The sequence below is a fragment of the Meles meles genome, chromosome 9, assembly GCF_922984935.1.
Source record: "Meles meles chromosome 9, mMelMel3.1 paternal haplotype, whole genome shotgun sequence".
In the NCBI taxonomy this organism is placed as follows: Eukaryota; Metazoa; Chordata; class Mammalia; order Carnivora; family Mustelidae; genus Meles; species Meles meles.
The window spans coordinates 66,550,515-66,571,548 of record NC_060074.1 but is presented as its reverse complement, the minus strand read 5'-3'; the positions used below and the strand labels follow the sequence as shown (position 1 = coordinate 66,571,548).

The 21,034-nt window shown below is 39.1% G+C and overlaps 1 pseudogene; it reads right to left on the bottom strand.

Annotated features, from left to right (window-relative positions):
* Positions 1-313: 313 nt before the first annotated feature.
* On the bottom strand, positions 314-20,712 carry LOC123950420 (annotated as a pseudogene).
* Between the last annotated feature and the right edge of the window lie 322 nt (positions 20,713-21,034).

The window sequence follows — 21,034 nt, the reverse complement described above, 5'->3', positions numbered from 1 at the left end:
CTTGCAACTTAGTCCCTTTACTTTTTTATTTTTTCAAAAAAGACAAAATGTTTTATCTTAAAAATTGGAAAATCATTGAAAACCAAAAATGTCTATTATATAACCATGAAGGTTAAATACTTGGAAACTAAATCTTTTAAAATGTGATAGGCACTTCTAAAGAGTTAAATATTGCAAATTATTCCAGCGTGTGTGGAATGAAAAATACCAAGAAGATCCAAATAATTATTCAAAGTCACCATCTTAGGGTTCAACCTAATTACAGAAGTAAAAGTTTTGTCCAAGATGTTCCTGACACATGAAGCTTCGGGTGAATTTCAGAAATGTCAACAAAAGTATCTTCCTTTTTTGCCTGTGAATGTTTTGGTATTGCTGTATTGTTGGCTAATATCCAATATAGATACTGGCTGTAGGCCAGCCCAAGGGTCTTCAAGCACTGAAGGCTTGCAATAACATTCCGAATGAGACATCCTTTTTTCTCTACCACACCGGGAGCCAAATGGTGCCAATGTCCTTGGAAAACCTTGGGGGTGGGTCTGCTGCTGTCCTGGGGAGAAGCTGAATGATGGCTAGGACCTCTCAGGATACTTGGAGTAGGAGCCAGAATAGCTGCCAGGGGGAAAAGACCTGAATTAGGCCCTCTGAATTAGAGCCCAGGGAAGCTGCTGCCCTCTGGTGGAGAGTGGCTGCTCCGGTAAGGTTGAGACCTGGCGGTACCGCAGGTGGGTGGTATGTGGTAGGAATGGAGTCTTGGGAATCTCGCATTGTCCTGAGGGGAGGGCAGCCATGGTCCTCCTCTGCTGGCGTACCCCAGAGGCTGCTTCACTTAGTCCCTTTGCTCTTGCTTTGAAACATTGGTGTCTTCTGAGAGCTGATGAAGCAATTCCATTGGCCTCTTTATTCTAGGCTATAGGTAGGAAGGAAGCCTTAGGGAAACTAGGAATTACTAAAGGTTATGACAGCAAAACTGCATCAGTTTAATATTTTAAAAATGTGATCCTGCCACATGCCAAGATGAGGCAGGCCCATGGCATATATTTTCACTGGTCTTCATTTTGGCTTCTAATGTCAAGGAAGGACATGCCATTGTAAGGTTGTCTTTGAGCTATACAAACGGTTATAGAAATATCAGCTAATTCCATTTTAGCAGTTGTGACTAGAGAGAATTATTGCTTCCTTCACTTTGTGGTGTTGTGAGATCTTGGTTGGTGGAGCTGAATAGAATAGGATAGAATAGAATACAAGTAAGTAAAATCAAAGCCAAGTGACCCAAGAGGAGATGCTGGAGGAAAATGTTTATTGTCAATCAATATTCTAAATTCTAAACGCTTATCTGAACTTGGAGCATTGTACTAAGAGTCATTACTATCTCAGTTATGATTCCAGGAGCCAGGACTCTTTTTAAATTCAGTTCTAGGGCGCCTGGGTGGCTCAGTGGGTTAAGCCGCTGCCTTCGGCTCAGGTCATGATCTCGGGGTCCTGGGATCGAGTCCCGCATCGGGTTCTCTGCTCAGCAGGGAGCCTGCTTCCCTCTCTCTCTCTCTGCCTACCTCTCTGTCTACTTGTGATCTCTCTCTGTCAAATAAATAAATAAAATAAAAATCTTTAAATTCAGTTCTAAAGATCCTACTCTTGTGGTTAAAAAAAAATTAAAAAAAGAGTGAAGTGTAGGTGCAGATAGAGCAATGTCTCAAACAGTTTTGGGCTGCAGCTCCTCAAGGAGCATGGAATACAATGGTTCAACCAGCATTCTGGAACTAACTATATGTACCATTAATCACATATTAGTATTTATTACTATTGTAGAACATGGAGTGACATCTTAATGGTATGAAACTGGGAAAGTCTTACTGGTCAGTCTCCTTGAAAGATCTTTGATAATTTGTACCATTCTTTCAGACTGTTTACTTGGATAACAGTTACCTATCTGTTACTTCCTTAATCTCAAGTTGGTATAAATATAGATGTTGTAGGAACAATTTTGTGCTTCACTGAAAAACTGTGCACTATGTAGGGGACACCCTTCTATGTTATCTGCTTCTGATTGTATGGGAGCTTTTTACAATTCTATAAATTTTAGGTAACTGATAGTCATGTAAACAAAATTCTTGTCTATAGACATGTAAATTTTGTCTTATCTAGTAGAGGTTCCATTGACTTCCTCCACTGTGGAAGAAGCTGGTTTTGCCTTCATTTGCTCATTCATTTCTCCTTAATTTAACTCCATGTAAATTTGTGCTTTTTGACTTCTGCTTTGAATTGATTATAAAACCTCCTCAGTTTCCTCATTGAATTCAATAAAAGCTTTAATACACATTCATTTTTGTATCTGTATGAGAGTCATGGTTTTACCCTTTTTTGAAAGCGATCTTTTAACAGTGAATTGTCAAAATATTAGTACCTAGAAATCCCTGTTTTGCTAACCAATGACATGGAGCTCTGATTATTATAGCAAAGGTTTGAAACAGAACTATGAGTTTTTTGTTTTTTGTGTTTTTTAAAAAGATTTTATTTATTTTATTTGTCAGAGAAAGGGAGAGAGAGAGATCAAAAGCAGGGGGAACAGCAGGCAGAGGGGGGAATAGCAGGCAGAGCGGGGAACAACAGGCAGAGGGAGGAGCAGACTCCCCGAGGATCAGGACCTAGCAGAAGGCAGATCCTTTAACTGACTGAGCCACCCAGGCGTCCCCAGAACTATGAATTTTTAATCAAAATTTATTGGTCATTTGCCTTGGAAAATCAGTGACTTTGGTGATTATGCTGTGCAGCCTGTTATTTATGGGCAACAGGGCAAAGATTGTGCAGCTCTGGACCAAGAGAAAGGTCCAGTCCTAGGAATGACTGCAAAACTACTATGGGATCCCTCAGGAACTTTCTCAGCTCACTCTTCCATTACTGAACAACTGGAGAAGCACAAAAGAACCAAATACCAACATCAAATTACAATAGGCTAAAGCCCCCTGTCCTCCCTGCGCTCCAGGACATCCAGAATGACTTCCCTTCAGATAACAACAGTAGAGATCATCTCCTAGGGGCTTAGGAAAATGTGAAGCCCAGTTTCTGATTTTTTTTTTTTTTTTGATGGCAAATTAAAAAGAATCAGAGTGGTTCCTTGGCATGAAAATCTTCTCTAAACACACAATATCATTATAGCTGCAAGTCATGAAAAAGGCCTGATACTAGTTGGCCTCCATGACCTTGTCAACATTGATGGGAACTTGTGTGGAAACCAACTTTTGTCTTCTTTGAAGTCTGAGGTTTCCAGTCGACTCTAGCTGCCTTGCTAGGGCTCTGATGCTGATTCTTTCTGATCTCTACCCTTTAAGATTCTCTTAGCAATTTGGCTGTTTCACAAGTGCGGCCAGGGGCAGGTTTTACTGGTCCTCACAGATAAGGTAGAGTACTTGGCTGTGCAGTGTCTGACGTAGAAGGAAACAATGCCAACGAAAGTGAAACATTGCCACTAGTTGAAGTAAAAACATATTCTAAGGGAGTATGTTATCCTTATGCACCTGGCCTCACAGAATCATTCTGCTTCAGACAAACTCCACTTTCCATCCTTGATACTGGGTGGGTCACCAGACAGGAACAAAGAAACTGTTGTGTGATCACCTTAAAGTCTAATTAGAGCAAAGGTGTCATATGGTTCTGGTACGTTGCTCTTTACACTTTTTTGGTGATGGGAACAGAGTTTTCCCCATCTAACCTTGATGATAGTTGTATAAAGAATTGTTGCACAGTTGGCTCAGATGAAACATTCATATTTTATTTTTGAATTTAGGATTGGTAGCCACTTTGCAAGAGCCTTGCGCTTACCTTCTGCTATGGGTCTGAATTTTCTTAAACTGTTTCCTAAATTTATATAATTGGGATCATAGCTAAAGCTCCAACTTTGGAGACAGCTTTGTTCATTAGAGCATGAGAGTGCTGGATATTTCTTTTAAATTAAGACTTTAAAGCTACAGTAAAGTGAACTGTTACAAATGTATGGCGTGATTCCCATTCTGTAAGATCTGCAAGGCTAACTCTTACAACATCATGGTTAAGTTATGCTTTCTATGTATCTTTTTAAAATGTCTGTAAAAGTGGGATTGTAGTGCTTTTTCCATTTCTCTGAATTTAGAGAATTAGGGTGAGCTCATTAAAATTTCATGTGGATTATTGCCCTCTATTGAGGCTTTATATCAATGTCTCTGAATTTTACAAGCAAGGAGGAAGGGATCATCCCATTCTGATCCCTGTGTATCTATAGAGATTAAAAAGATTTTTGCTTTCTTGATGCTCACGGATGTTTTCAATTCAAATGACTGCTTTGTCATTCAAATATAGCCTAAATATCTGTTGGAGTTTTTTTTTGTTTTTTGTTTTTTGTTTTTCCCCCTGCGGTGAATCACAATTATCCATCCAAGGAGTCCCTGGCTGGCTCATTCAACAGAGCATGTGACTCTTGATCTCAGGGTCATGAGTTTAAGCCTCATGGTGGACATAAGGATTACTTAAAAAAATAAATCCATCCAAATGAAATACGGTATTTTCCAAGGTAGTGAATAATTTGTTGTTCTTTAAGTTGTTATTTTAGGGAGATAATAGGGTGCTGTGTGTGTTGCAACTAAGGCAGGCTTAGATGTGAAACATGCTGGAACCTCAGGAACATGGGCTGGCATGAAACAAAAGCTGGGATTGAGATGAGACAGAAACGAAAGTGTGCAGGTAGGGAGCCAAGCAGCACAATGCTCTGGGTCTAAAGGGTGTAGCAATATGAGCTTGTCAGGCAATTAGGGAATTGAGGTACATATATGTGTAGCAGAGTGCTTCCATGGGCTCCAATATGTGCTCTACTTAGGAAATAAGTCTAGAAGCAGGAAGCTGTGTATGTCAAGCCAGTGGTTCCTGGCAGGACCCCTGCAAGGTTATAATAAATAGGATCCAGAATCTAGGGATAGATTAGGCAGGAACTAGGCAGGAAATCATGATGTGAAATATTTTAGATTTGGAGCCAGACTGAAATAGTTACCCAGGCATTTTCCCTTCTTAGCTGTGTGACTTTAGCAAGTTACTTAAGCTCTCTGAGTCTCAATTTCTGTAAAGTGGACTAATAATCACCACCTCACAGATTGTTGCAGGGATTGGAAATGCCACCTGTAAAACACCCAGCACAGTAGTAGATCCACAATATGGCATCCATTCTTAATTGGTTAGGACATCAGTCCTAATAAGGGATGAGAGCTCAAAACAGTTGAACCTAGACAGATGCTCAGTCTTAAGGACTGAGATGACTTGGTCAGGGAGAAGTCAGGTCAGAAATGCTGTGACCTGGCTATGTGGGATTCCAAGGCTCATTCCAAGCAAACCATACATCTTGTCTACAGGCTGGAGGGCCTGGGGCTGCTGATAAAGAAGGGCTCAAAATGGGCTGAGGACAAGGGCCAGCCCATGTCATGGTCAGAGGACAAAAAGGGCAATCAGTGAAGGCAGAAATGCCAGTTATTTTTTTTTTTTTTTAATTTTTTATTTCTTTGACAGAGAGAAATCACAACTAGGCAGAGAGGCAGGCAGAGAGAGAGGAGGAAGCAGGCTCCCCGCCAAGCAGAGAGCCCGATGCGGGGCTCGATCCCAGGACCCTGGGACCATGACCTGAGCCGAAGGCAGAGGCTTTAACCCACTGAGCCACCCAGGCGCCCCAATGCCAGTTATTTTTGTTGGTAAAACCTGTAGCCTAGTGGAGTTGTCTATGGTCATGTCTCTAAAGGGACCAGATCTTTCTTTTGGTCTGTGAAGATACCGAATTCTCGTGTGTGTGTGTGTGTGTGTGTGTGTGTGTGTGTGTGTGTGTGTGTGTTGCAATTTTACTGTTGCAGGAGGAGAGGGCATTAGCAACAACGATTGTTATTCATGGGATCCTTTCACTAACTTGTATTATCATTTATTGTATGCTATCCTTGTAATAAGTGCGAATATTATCATTTTTGCTTAATACATGAGGAAAACAAAATATAGGGTGATCAAGTTATTTGTTCACATCACAATTGGAACTAGAATCTAAGTAGCATTGCTTCTAGATCAGAGCTTTTCCCCTTGTATAGATTTAAAAAAATGTTTTGGAGGGATTTTTGGCACTGGTAATAGGACATATTTTCCTCTCGAACTTGTGTGTGTGTGTGTTTTTTAAGCTGTATAATGAGAGTATATTAGTAATCGTACCTTTAATTGTGCCTCTATTTAGATTACAAGTGGGTACAATTTATGGGGAATTTTATGGCAGAATTTAAATTGCCAATCCCAGAGAAAACTTTCCTGACAGCATACTTTTTGAGGTAGTTAACAGCTCAGTAAAGAGAACAGGATTGTTCTGGATTTGTCTGTAGCTAGCCAGGTCCCAGACTTAAAAATCTGGTTTTGGACTGTGTCTTCCTAGCATTAGTGTCCTAAGTGACCTTTGAAAGCTTCTTTCACCTCTAAGGAATAATGATACTGTGTGCCAAGCACTGTGTTTTATGGACAGTCTCATTTGTGGGTATAATCACCTGTCTTTGATGGAAGAGCATCTGGAGCCTCAAAGAGATTTGCCAAGGCCGCACCAGACATAAATGGAAGAGCAGTTTCCAATGCAGGAAAGGATTGGGTCTTCAAAGTCCTTGCTTGTTGCACTGGACCAGATCACCAATCAGTTAGTTTCTGTCCCCTTTACTGGTGAGAAAACAAAGAACTGTTAGTGTAACATCCTCCAGAGCAGCCGGGGTGGGGGGGGGGGTCCCCTCCCAGATATGTGCAAAACACTCCATTGTGAAATAGGAAAGAATGTCTCCACTTTGATTGGTATTTATCTCATACTTTCAGCATGTTTTAATTCAGGCATATTTTACAGTGTCCATAAGTCATCAATTGTATGTCTCAGATTTATAAGTAATTTACATATATCATGTATGGAGGTTTATAGGATATGAACTACACCTGTTTTTTCCTAGAAGGAGAAACGTTTGGAGAGCCCTGGTTTTCAATTTAATTTAAATGTTTGATTTCAAAAGTGATTGTGAGGGTAAATAGGCCATAAAATAATTGTGTAATAGAAATCCACTTGTAAATGATATTATTTGGATTATTCGATCTTTTGGATTATTAATACTTTCAGCTTATCTGGGGCCACTGTTCACCTGCATCAAAGCAGGTAGCTGGACAATTGATTCAAGGAGAGATAATCTGCTTCACATGGGTTTGACTTTAGTCACCTTGCTGTTTCTGGTAATCTGATAGTAATAATAGATACTGTTACATGTTTACTGTGCCAGCTACCATGACAAGTATTTTAAGTATTATCTCATTTAATCCTCACAACAGCCCTGCAAGGCTGGATTAATATAGCTCCATTTTATAGATAAGGGATTTGAAGTTCAGCAAAACGCTTAGACTTGCCCAGATTGCCTTGCTAGAATTTGCACTTTGATATTTCTGACCCTTAAATTCACAGCTCTTTTCTGTGGTAATCTGTGTTAAACATGTCATATGTATTTGCTAAAATATTAACTTCCTAAAAATCAAGGTTTTCTTCTTTCTCTTCTTTAGAACCATTAAAATGGATACCACGATATACATCTTACCTAAACTGTATCACAAAACTTCCGAAGTGCTCAAGAAGAGATTCCTCTATAAAATTATATATTTTATGCATTTTTAAAATACTTCTCTTTAAATAGAGGTACAATTCAACTCGATAGGGCGCCCTAATTAGCATATTTTAAAACAATTATGTCACCCTCAAGATTTCAAAATTAAAATCACTAACGTTTAAAAAAATCATTAACATTTAATTATATAAGTAACTTACTAATCAGAATAGGTAATTTTGCTATTTGATACAGAAAAAGTTAAGGACATATATTATCGTGTTGGTGTTGTCTAATTAGGTTTGCTATATAATTCTAATTTGTTCCATTAGTTCCTACTAGAAATTGAATACATTGTTTTGTCAAGTGAGGGCAAATTGCTTTTCTTTTTTTAGTTGAAGTATACTTTACATTGGTTTCAGGTGTACAACTTAGTGATTAGACAAGTCTATATGTCATACTATGCTAACCACAAGTGTGGCTACCATCTGTCATCATACAATGTTATTACAATACCATTGACTATATTCTCTATCCTGTGCCTTTCATCCCTAAGACTTATTAATTCCATAATTGGAAGCCTGTACCTCCCACTCCCCTTCACCCATTTGCCCATCCCTACACCCTCTCCCTTATTTGGTTTTTAATGTTAGGTAAAAAAAAAATGCAACAACAACAAAAAAGAGGATATAAAAATAAATCTATTAATTATGTGGGAAATAAGACTAATTTAATCTGGCTTTATAAGTTACAATACACTCTCAATAAACAAGTCATAGATATCAATAACATTTTCAACTGAAAACAGATAAAGGGAGATTTTAGAAAATGGCAATTTACACAGAGAATTTCAGTGGGAAAAAAAGAAAGGATTAAATTTGGCCACTGGGTGTCAATCTTGATCCATAGTCACGAGCAGTTAGGGAAAGAGAAATAAATCTTATATGACTTCAGATTTTCTTTGTAATTCTCTCTCCAGAGAGTAAGGGGAACAATTTTATTTAATAACTAACACAATAACATGCTTTCTCTTTCACCACCATGAAGATTTTAATCTTCAGAAAATCGAAGGAGAAAATAAAGACTAAAAGCAAAAGAAGCGGGTTCATTGAAAATGGACTGACATTTGCACTTTTAAAATCTTCTTGTGCTAAGCTTGACTAGCTGTGTAAGACCTCTTTGGGTGACTTCATTTCTGCATGGTACTTTGTGTAAAATTTCCAAGTCCTATTGGTCAAATATTGGTCTGGAAAATATAGCTCTCAATTAAATGTTGCGTTTTATTTCATGAATAACTTTTCAAACCAGAAAAAAGATAAAACTACAAAAGGCATATAGTATAGGTGGGTATCTCAGTCCACCGATCCCCTTATCTTTACCTTCTAATGTATCCTTCTAGAATTTAGACATATGTATGCATAAAAAAGCATTTATGTATACATACCTTCTCCCTTTTTTAAAAAATATGCAAATGGCACAGTATACACATGACATTCTGAAACTTTGATTTTTTTTAATATTTGATAATGTATCTTGGCAGTTGCTTCATATCTGTCAACATAGATCTGCCTCATTTTGAATTGAGACCATCCTTTTAAAAATATAATAGATAGTGCTCTGATGTTCTCATCTTTTAGGATTTTAAAAGCGGCACCAAAAGGCGAGAATTCGGCCAGATATGCCAATCAAGATTAGGGGAAATGGAGCACGGAGAAGTTGGACTTCCTTACCTCTGATGGTGTGCAAGTCTTTGATGCACCTTCTCCTCCTCCTTCGAAACCCATCCAACAACTGAGAACATACCATTGACTTCTGTTTATCTTACACTCCCTGATAAATCTCCTTAGAAGCTCGTGGTTCACTTAAGCCAAGCCATGGCCATATCATGGCCCCTAAGACAAACCACAGCAATGTTAGGGCCCAGAATAAAATATACCATAAAATTAGATAAAGCTGGATATTTGTGACCAACATTTTGAGAACCTCATTTGGACTGAGACAATGCAGCTTGATTTCATGCATTTCTGAGCTACTGACTTGGACTGTGCATATTTTCATTTGTTTGAATTTAGTAGTTTGAGACTTAACTCTGTCATAAACAGAATGGTCTCAGATGAATCTCTGTTATTATTGCGGGTGGCTGTGGCCCCAAATTTATCCTTCCATGATGCTGAACTGAAACCGAAACCATTCTGGACAAAATACCGGTAATCTTTCTGAAACCAGTGCAATCATCACGTGTTGAGATACAACTTCAAAGAGTAGCCAGTGATCCCTAACTTTCTGGCGTTGCTGCATTCTGCTGTGGGATTCAGCATCCCCTCCCATTCCAAGCACCGTGGGAGGCTGTACCCAGGGTTTGAACTCATTTGGGTTTGAGCTCTTTTAGAATATTGCTCATAACCTTTGGAATCATTAGGCATTAGAGATGCCCTGGGGGTTAAGTGCCAGGAGATACCCGTTACCAGGCTCTGTTCTCTTTCTCAGCATTGAGAAATGCTGAGTAAATGGCTCTTTGAAAAACCTCAGGGCTTTACTATTCTACCAACAGTGTAAAACAGGCCCTTCGGAGTGTCTGCAGTATTTCCTTCTAAGAACTAGGAGACGTGGTCGGTGCTTGTGTTCAGCAGGGAGTGCTGGAAGTCTTATGCCCTGTTAGGATGTTCAGAGGTTGCTCTTGATTTGTAGCCGAAGTCCCTGCTCAGAAGCTTCTATAACACACTGGCTGGGAATGACTTAAAGTTAGGGCTGCCTAGCAGGTTGATCTGTAGGCCTCTGGGAGCAGTATGTCAATGCCCCTTTAGAATCGTGTGGCTCTTTAACTTACTAGGGCCTTCAGAGCATTAATACAGCTTCGGAAAGGGTCTTGTACAGAGGAGGAAGGCCAGAGCTGCCAACAGCACAAAAAAAAGTGGCTGTGTTTCCTTGCCTCCCAGACCTTCACCACCAACAATCCAGAAGAGTGAATTATCTTCCTGGTACTTGCACCGGGGGACTTTGGCCTCTCCTTTTGCCTTTGGCTGCTAACTGCTGCCAAACCCAGGGTCAGGCTGGCCTTTCAGAAAGGCACATGTGGGATTTAGTGCCATTTCTTATGTGTTATTGGGGTAGGTACTACAGGGTTTTCATCTGTGAAATACAAACGATAATCATGTCTGTGGAAATAAATGAGATGATGTATATAAACAGGCTGACACAAGCTTGGCTCATTGTGACCACTCAGACAGTGACCACTAATATTAAAAAAAAATTTTTTTTAAAGATTTTATTTATTTATTTGCCAGACAGAGATCATAAGTAGGCAGAGAGGCAGGCAGAGACAGAAGGAAGCAGGCTCCCTGCTGAGCTGAGAGCCCTGTGCGGGTCTTGATCCCAGCCTGGGATCATGACCTGAGCCAAAGGCAGAGGCTTTAACCCACTGAGCCACCCAGGTGCCCCCAGTGGCCACTAATATTAGGAGAGAAGGTTGCTTTAGTGGCTCCTGGAATAGGGTCATTTTAGTTGTTCGTTGTCTACAAAAGGTCCTGCTCTCCTGATTCTCTGATCTGTGAAATTCTGTAGCCAGAAATTCACTCCTTAAAATCAAAATATCTTGGTCAGTGTAAACACTTCTGTGAGAGAGCATATTCAGGCTTGGCAGCCATTTACACATTACAGAAGATAAATTAATCTTAACAACAGGTTTTGATAGGGAGAGATAAGGGCACTAAGCACTTTGGGAAAGAGAAGAAGTTTTCACTGAGTAGAGAAAAAGCAAAGATTATCAAGGCTCAGGACACTATAGGTAATTTTTTCTACTTTGGAGTTCTGTGTAGAGCTCTCTTATTTTCTTGAATTCTGTGTTCCTTTGGGAAGAAATGACCCATAAGTACTTAGTCCCATGGTTCCTTCTTTTTGTTTTTTTTTTTTAAAGATTTTATTTATTTATTTGACAGACAGAGATCATAAGTAGGCAGAGAGGCCGGCAGAGAGAGAGAGGAAGGGAAGCAGGCTCCCCGCTGAGCAGAGAGCCAGATGCGGTGCTTGATCCCAGGAACCCAGGACCATGACCTGAGCCGAAGGCAGAGACTTTAACCCACTGAGCCACCCAGGCACCCCTCCTTCTTTTTGTTATTAATCACTCATTAACTTCTTTGCTCAAGTCAAAGTAAGACTAGAAACAGCATGAGAGCAGGGACCCTATATATGTTCTTATTATCCATGTATACTGCCACAGTGCCATGATAAATAATTGTCTTTGAAGTAAGGTAAAAAGGCACAGTATTTTATAAACCTCTCTCTATAAAATTATAAGTTACGTATATAATTATATACAATTGAATTAAAGTATTTAAGTATAGTCATATATAATTGATTACATGTTCAACTGAAAGTATATGAACATATTTGAATATACACACACACACACAAACACAAACACTTGAAATTGATACGTCATTGAAAGTGTATATCCATATTTCCATTCTCATGAATATATTCTTTCAGAAAAGATCTTGCATCTTTTCCAGTTAAATGTACTTACTTTACGAAGAGGAATTAAATGGTCATAGTGGAAAAGTTACTCCCTCTAGATCTCACCACTAATTAGTGGCAGAGCAGGGATGAAATCTGGGGTTCTTTTTTCCAGAATGGTATTTACTGTGTAGTACTCAGAGCAGCTGAGCAGTCAATGAATGCTTAAGATAGCTAGATTGGTTCAATGCATATGTGCAGATTTTATCTGGAACCAAGTACTCAAAAAGACATAATTTAAATTCATTAAAATATATACTTATTAAAATGAACCTATGTGGTTAGAAATCAGAACAGTGGTTACCCTTGGGGGAAGAGAGTGACCAAAAGGGTCATGAGGGGAGTGTCTGGGATGTTAATGTTCCGACTCTTGATCTGGTGCTACATACATTAATGTATGAAAAATTCATCAAGCTGTATACTTAGTGATTTGTGTATATATTTTACTCTTTTAATTTAAAAATTTTACTTAGAGGGATGTCGATTGGCTAGCTGCCATCTATATGCAAGACCCTGAATAATATGTTTTACGGATGTTAAAGTAAGAGTTGAAGCAAGTAGTGATGGGGCAGGGGTTCACCTCTGCCTCCACCTCTGTCCTTTCATTCTCTCCTGGTTTTTCCAAAATAAGCAAATTTATTTAAGAAATGTCACAGATAAACATCTATCCTGCGGGTATTGCCCGAATTATATGGAAAAATACAGGGGCGTGTAGGTTTCTGATTATTGCCAGGGCCCAGGGTTAGAAATGCCTGTCTCCTGTTTGGTCACTCTATAACCTTTTTATGTGCCCTTATCTGATGTTCTTTCCACCCCAGGCAGTAAAGAGGATGATCATTTTTCCTTTGGGCTTTCCAAGGACGTTGCTCAGGGATGAAGGCGGGTGACAGATACACAGCCATGAGCTGAACTGAGCTATTTCAGATGTTCTGCCTGTTTCTACACTTCTGCTCCTCTTCGCTGTGCAAGGCAGGTCCAAGCATATTTTTCATGAATGTTAGCACAGAAGGGAGTGGGAATTAATGGGTTTTTATCAAGAAATAGGAGGAGGAGGTGGCTGAATGCTATTGATGTAAAACTGACTATAACCTGCCACCTATTTCTCATCCTTTGATCTTTTGCCATGATTTTCACCTTTAAGTTTTATTTAAGGCTTTGCCATGGAAATATGGCATTCTAATAGGCCCACTGGAGCAAGTACAGCTCTTGCCATTTTATAGATTTTTAAAATCTAAATTAATTATAGAAAATCTGAGCCATTTTATATTTAACATAGCTAACAGCTTTCTATAAATATAGTCTTAGTTGTCCCAAGGTTCTGTATTCTCATTCATTAGCTACTTTTTTTTAGATATGACAACTCACCATATGAAGCTGCTCTTTTTCTTTGCATCCAAAGTTGCTAAAAAATTCTTTTGAAGTGCAAATTCCTTTGATTTCACTCTCCCTTTTCTGGTTGAAAGAAGAAAAACATTAATTTAAAAAAGTATATATGCCAATTTTGGCAATGAAAAATGTTCTCCTTACAAAGTCTGAAGCATTCAGAAATAGGAAGACCCTTGTCAACATTTTAACTTGGTTCATATAATCATTCACTGCCTTTGGCTATCTATTTTTTTTTCCAGCTTTATTACATTATAACTGACGAGTAAAACTGAAAGATATTTAAACTTTACAATGTGATGATTTGATATACTAGACATTTTAAAAATATTCCCTCCATGGAGTTCATTATTACATCCCTCACCTCATATATTAATCTTTTTTTAAGAACATTTAAATTATACTCAGTGGATTTCAGTTATACAATACAGTGTTATCAACTAAAATGATCATGTTCTACATTGAATCATTACATCCTCAGACCTTATTCATCTTATAACTGAAAGTTTGTGTTCTTTTACCAACAGCTCTCTATTTCTCTTATGCCCCAGCCCCTAGCACCCACTTTTCTGCTTTGTCTTAATGAGTTTGACTCTTTTTTTGGATTCCACATATAAGTGATTCCATGCAGTATTTGTCTTTCTCTGTCTGGCTTATTTCACTTAGCATACTGTTGACTCCCTACTTAAGGTGTGCTAAAATTCCTAGGTCTCAGCTCCGTGCATCTCAAGCCAGACCAAAGATACCTATGAATAAATAAAAAGACAGAAGTTCAAAGAGTAAACATTTGACTTAAGGCTGTTTAAAATTCAGATTTTACAAAATATTTGCTATATAGTTGCCCACATAGTTCAGCAATTCCATTTCTGGTCTACTCAAGATGTATCAAGCTCCATGTTGGGCATTACAGAAAATAAGGACTTTCAGAGTTGCGTTTGTGTAGAAGGGAGGTCATTTTGACTTGAGAATGAAATCTTTGCATTAAATATAAACCCAAAGAGAAAATGGATTTCTGAAACTAATTTTGTTCTGCAGTTTTAGTCTTTCAGTACATATTATTTGAAAGCCATGTCTTCATGAATGCAATGATGCATCTGTGATAATTTAAATTAGAAAGCTTCAAACACATCTACTCTTTTAAAAATTATATAAGCTGAAAGGGGAAAACAAGAAGAGACAAATGAAAATATTATAGTTACTAATGTGAATGGCTGATGTAAATGAAGTGGAGACACAAAGTATTGGCTCAGTATTTTTTTTGAGGTCCAGAGATTAGTTTTTTTGTTCCAATTGGGTGATAATGGGAAACTTCTTTTAAAAATTTTGTGCTTAGAAGCACAGCCATTGAAAGATTCTGGTACTTCTACTCCCATCTACATCCACATTCCAACCCTATCTCTAGTTCAGAGATCTGAGAGTCAGAGTTAAAGAGAGATTTTAGAAAATAGGTTTTGTTTTTTTTTTTCTTTTTTGCTGTAATTCAACCCGAGGGCTTTTCATTTAAGTTGTAGTTCCTGGGGGAAAACAAAAACCTACCACCAAACCTGATAATACTCTCTTGGCTGGCTGCAGATAAGAGAGTTTTTACCATAAAGGAATGAGTTGATTTGGATTTGGCTTAACATTACTCCAGTGAATTTGTTGTCAAAGGAGATATGCATGAATTTAATATAATTTCCATATTTCCAGTAATTGGTACACAACATTTTTATATGCTTACCCTTGCTGTCAAGGAATAAAATCTGATTTAAGATCATTAAAGGCTATATCATATATATATGTATATATATGATATGTATATGTATATATATATATATATATATCTCCAATTAAGTAATGAGCTGTTTTTCTACTACCATATACTTGTGGGCATTACTCCTTTCTCTTACTGTGTAGTTTAGAAAGCCATTTACTTTTACCTAAAACAGCAAATGTCTATTGGCAATTAAAAAGTAAGAGTACTGAATAAGTCTTCCTTTTCTCCCTGAATCATGGTACACATAGTTTAGCCTGTGCATATTGTCCCACGTAGTGTTCTTTTATTTTTTTATTTAAAAAAATTTTTTTTTTTATTTCTTTATGTAATGTTCTTTAAAAACAAGTACATGTGGGGCGCCTGGCTGGTTAAGTTGGTTAAATGCCTGCCTTCAGCTCAGGTCATGATCTCTCAGGGTCATGGGATCAAGCCCCGAATCAGGCTCTTCTTTCAGCAGTGAGTCTGCCTCTCCCTCTCCCTCTGTGCTCTCTCTTGCTTTCGCTCTCTCTTAAATAAATAAATAAATACAATCTTTAAAAAAATAAATAAAAAGCACATTTATTGCCAACATTTGAAAATTGGGGTGTTTTTCACAAAAATCCAGAATACTGTCTTCTGTTACAAAATTAGGGGCTGGTAATACTAGGAATAACTTCTCTCCAGACAATGATTGACTGAAGCTGAATAGTAGCCAAGTTATACACTGTGGAACAATGTGTTTTTTTCTTAAATATGACCCATATTAACTTATTTGTGTTACCAGCCTGGGCCCTGTAGACTTTGAGTTTGAGACTCCTGTTTGAGGGAAGAATTGGGTTAGGTTAGATAAGAGTTTAAAGAGAGCAAAGGATATTTGGTCCTGCTGTTCAGAAAGCCCAAATGACCCTAGAGCTTCATTACTGAGTCTAGACTTTGGTTCAGACAGATGTGGGCCCCAATCCCTGCCCTGCATTTCCTATATCTTGGAACTTAGGGCAAATTCCTTAAATATCCCTAAACTGCTTCCTCTTATGTAAATGGAACTAATAACATCTCCCACTTAAGGTTCTTGTGAGGAGTGTTAGAGTGATTATTTCCAAAAGTCTGGCAAATCAATAAATCCTCTAGCTATTTTTAAGAAATTGTTTACAGACCATTTACTAAAATTCTGAGAAAAGTGGTACATTTTCATATTTTAGATGCTCATCTAAATATTATCTATGTTATCTGATTATCCCTTTTAATCTTCAAGTCAGAATTTTATTTTACTGAATTTTATTTTTAAAAAAGATTTTATTTTTAACTAATCTCTGCACTCAACATGGGGCTCAAACTCACAACCCTGAGATCAAGAGTCAAATTGTCTATCAACTGAGCCAGCCAGGTGCCCCTCCAAGTTAGAATTTTATAAAGTGATCTTTTTTTTTTTTAATTTTTTATATATTTATCAGAGAGAGTGAGCACAGGCAGACAGAGAGGCAGACAGAGGCAGAGGGAGAAGCAGGCTCCCTGCTCAGCAAGGAGCCGGACGTGGGACTCCATCCCAAGATGCTGGGATCATGACCTGAGCCGAAGGCAGCTGCTTAACCAACTGAGCCACCCAGGCGTCCCAAGTTAGAATTTTAAACCATTTCCCCTACAATATAATTCTTTCTAGAGAATCGTAGTGATGGCTTTTAGGCTGAATTAAAGCTTTTTACATTGTTTGGCTAGATTTCTGTATTCACAATAGCCATGCTTAAAAGTCACTGTAATTTCAAAGGTCATTCCTAGAATGGATAATAAGAGAAATGTTAAAAACAAAACAAAACAGGGGCACCTGGGTGGCTCAGTGGGTTAAGCCTCTGCCTTCAGCTTAGGTCATGATCTCAGGGTCCTGGGATGGAGCCCGCATTGGGCTCTCTGCTCAGCAGGGAGCCTTCTTCCCACATCTCTGCCTGCTGTTCTGCCTACTTGTGATCTCTCTCTCTCTCTCTCTCTGTTAAATAAATAAATAAATAAATAAATAAATAAATAAATAAATAAAAGCTTTAAAAAAAAACAAAAAACAAAAACTGAAAACAAACTCACAGGAAAGGAGTAAGAATCCTTTGTGTGTGTGTACGCAGAAAAGGGTTAAATCAATTTCCCTGGACTAGAAAAATAGACTTGACCTAAGAAAAACCCTTTCATAGGTACATATTTTACAAAAGAAACTTATTATTGCTAACATTCATGGAACTATTCTTATTCTTGCTGGCTGCAGTGAACTGAGCCTTCACTTATTTAAGTGAGAGAGAGATGATGTTGGGGCAAGTGGTTAGTCAACCCTCCAGCAAGGGAAGTGTTTAGTTAACACTCCAGCAAGTCTATCCTAAACATGGCTAAGAGTATCTACAACAGTACAAAACACATTTGAAATGCCCTTCATACTTTATATAGTATATCTCACTTGGTTATAACAAATATCTCTGAGACGGATGTTATTATTATTCCCACTTTATGAATTAGTAAAGGAACCTAAAATAGGTATGAGTTTTTCATAACAACTTATCACGTTGTTTTGATATTCAAAAGAATATAGAATCTATTTCTGAATCCTTGTTTGACAAGGTCAATAAACCATTCATTATAAATCACTCACCTGCTGTTGGTTTGCATAAGAACTCTGGCCTTATGGATATGATGGGGAGGGCTGGGTCTTTGGACTATAGGGGTCACCATTATCAATCTACTTTTTCTGCTATCTGATGCCTCTGTCACAACCTGGTCCTTCACTGTTTGGTTCCAGGTAGACCATAGAGCAATCCTTCCTGAGGTCCTCTCTAATTTCTGCAGACTTGGCCATGGAGATCCCCACTGCTATTCCAAGGCTCTTGTCTTCCACAGGCATCCCTGTACCCAACCACCTCCTTCAACATCTAAACTACTGCAGAGAAGCTAGTGGAGGTTTCCCTTCCTCAGAGAACTCCATCCGTCTCCCAGTCTTGTAAGAATCAAATACCTGGGACTCCAAACATCTTCTCTTTTCCTTAGAAGCATAGAAGCCTTAATTTCATTTCCTTGCATGGGCCAAGCCTTCGCAAAAGAAAGCTTAGGAAACACACAAAACACTATTACCTCTCCTGGGGCAAAGGAACCTAAAACTCAAACACAAAGACTTGGCTGTATTTCTAGACTAGAAAAAGGTATCTTTTTTTCCCCCTTTTTGTTGATGAATTCACAGCAGCCCAAAAGACAGAGATGAATGATTTATAATTCACACTGGTGCAGTACTAGAAAGCTTCCAAAGCAAGTGAGACTGCTTTCTGGGTGCTTCTGTTTTCATCAAGATTAATCCATTGACCCTAATGAATTTTGACATTTCATGAGTCAAAAAAAAAGGAAAGAAAGAAAGAGAAAAGACATCTTCGGTGAAGATATTTGAAATTAGACACTATATTAGGTCTTTGATAAGTAAAGACAATACTACTTAGATTTTTTTTTTTAAGATATTATTTATTTATTTGACAGAGTGAGATCACAGTAGATAGAGAGGCAGGCAGAGAGAGAGAGAGAGAGAGAGAGGGAAGCAGGCTCCCTGCTGAGCAGAGAGCCCGATGCGGGACTCCTGATCCCAGGACCCTGAGATCATGACCTGAGCCGAAGGCAGCGGCTTAACCCACTGAGCCACCCAGGCGCCCGCAATACTACTTAGATCTTAATGAAGCTCTTTTGAAACAGCTGACTTTTCACAGACAATTCTTAGACAACAATCAGCCCCTGCTCCCACCCCCCTTTTAGCTTTGGTTTTTTTTTTTTTTTTTTAATATTTTATTTATTTGACAGAGAGAAATCACAACTAGGCAGAGAGGCAGGCAGAGAGAGAGGAGGAAGCAGGCTCCCCGAGGAGCAGAGAGCCCGATGTGGGGCTTGATCCCAGGACCCTGGGATCATGACCTGAGCCGAAGGCAGAGGCTTTAACCCACTGAGCCACCCAGGTGCCCCTAGCTTTGTTTTTATTACATTTCTTGAGTACTGAAAGTTAGTGGCCTTTGTCATTGATTCTTTTTTTTTTTTTTAATTTATTTATTTAACAGAGATCACAAGTAGGCAGAGGCCAACAGAGAGAGAGGAGGAAGCAGGCTCCCCGCAGAGCAGAAAGCCGGATGCAGGGCTGGATCCCAGGATCCTGAGATCATGACCTGAGTTGAAGGCAGAGGCTTTAACCCACTGAGCCACCCAGGCGCCCCTGTCATTGATTCTTTTTTTTTTTTCCATTTTATTTATTTTTTCAGCGTAACAGTATTCATTCTTTTTGCACAACACCCAGTGCTCCATGCAAAACGTGCCCTCCCCATTACCCACCACCTGTTCCCCCAACCTCCCAGCCCTGACCCTTCAAAACCCTCAGGTTGTTTTTCAGAGTCCATAGTCTCTTATGGTTCGCCTCCCCTTCCAATTTTTTTTTTTTTTTAATAAACATGTAATGTATTTTTATCCCCAGGGGTACAGGTCTGTGAATCGCCAGGTTTACACACTTCACAGCACTCACGATAGCACTTACCCTCCCCAATGTCCATAGCCCCCTCCCCCTCTCCCAATCCCACCGCCCCCCAGCAACCCCCAGTTTGTTTTGTGAGATTAAGAGTCATTTATGGTTTGTCTCCCTCCCAATCCCATCTTGTTTCATTTATTCTTCTCCTATCCCCCTACCCCCCCATGTTGCTTCTCCATGTCCTCATATCAGGGAGATCATATGATAGTTGTCTTCCTGTCATTGATTCTTATTCTAATAGTCACATATCCAACTTTTGAGCCAGAGGAATATCTTTAATCAACGAGGACTTACAAATTTATACGGACTGTTGGAAGATCTGAGGGTATTTTTGGCCCCACTCTCAGCTATAAATATAATTCAGATAATCGGTAGCTTGACTATGCAGTAATAGGTAGAGACCTCTCATAACACAGTTCTAGCCTGCTCATCCTTCTTGCAAATTACAAGGGCAGGCCTTTTCTGAGGTTGATGTTCCCATCTCATAAAGGACCTCAATAGCTTCTGATGAATGGTGGTGAGAAAAGAAAGTGCACAGAAATGGCAGTTTATACTATATGGTGAAAAATGTGGGGCCATTAATAGAATGAACCCTGGGGAAGACTGAGGACTCTGACAGGAAGAGAAGAATGAATCTGTTGTATCTCTGAGGAACTCAAACAGGAGCGCCGTTAATACTGAGTAGAGATGGGATTTGAAGCCAGGCAGTATAGGTCTTGATTGTGCCGCTTGCCTGTGATTGGCTCATCAGCTTTATCACTGGGAGGATCTGGGGGAGCTTGCTGAGAATGTTTCTGTCACCTCCGTAAGGCTTCCCTGTGAAGTGCTGGCAGCGTATGGCTTTGCAAAGCTTGCCCACGAAGTCCTCAGTGCTCTGAATGCCCACGAGGGCAGCCGCAAGAGCTCAACATTTCCTTCTCTGACCTCCCCCATGGTTTATCAAGTAAAACAGTTACCTTAATCATCTCAAGTTCCAAAGGTTGGAACTTTGCTTTTCCCTAAGAGATGATTTTCTGAGAAGATTCTTAACTAAGCAAACACCTTGGCGAAGGGGTAAAAAATTGACTACTTAGTGACCATCCATCCAGGGGGCTCAGGACCTTTGGATTACTGACACAGTTCATCTACTTTGGCAGTCATATAGGATTTCCAGGGACAAGCATATTTTTACTAACTGTCTTTTGAGCCACCAGACATGCAGTTGTAGACTTGAGATATTAAAAAACAGGTACAAAATTCTGGGGCCTTTTTTTTGGGTCCAGTGACACATCTGAAGAACACATTCAT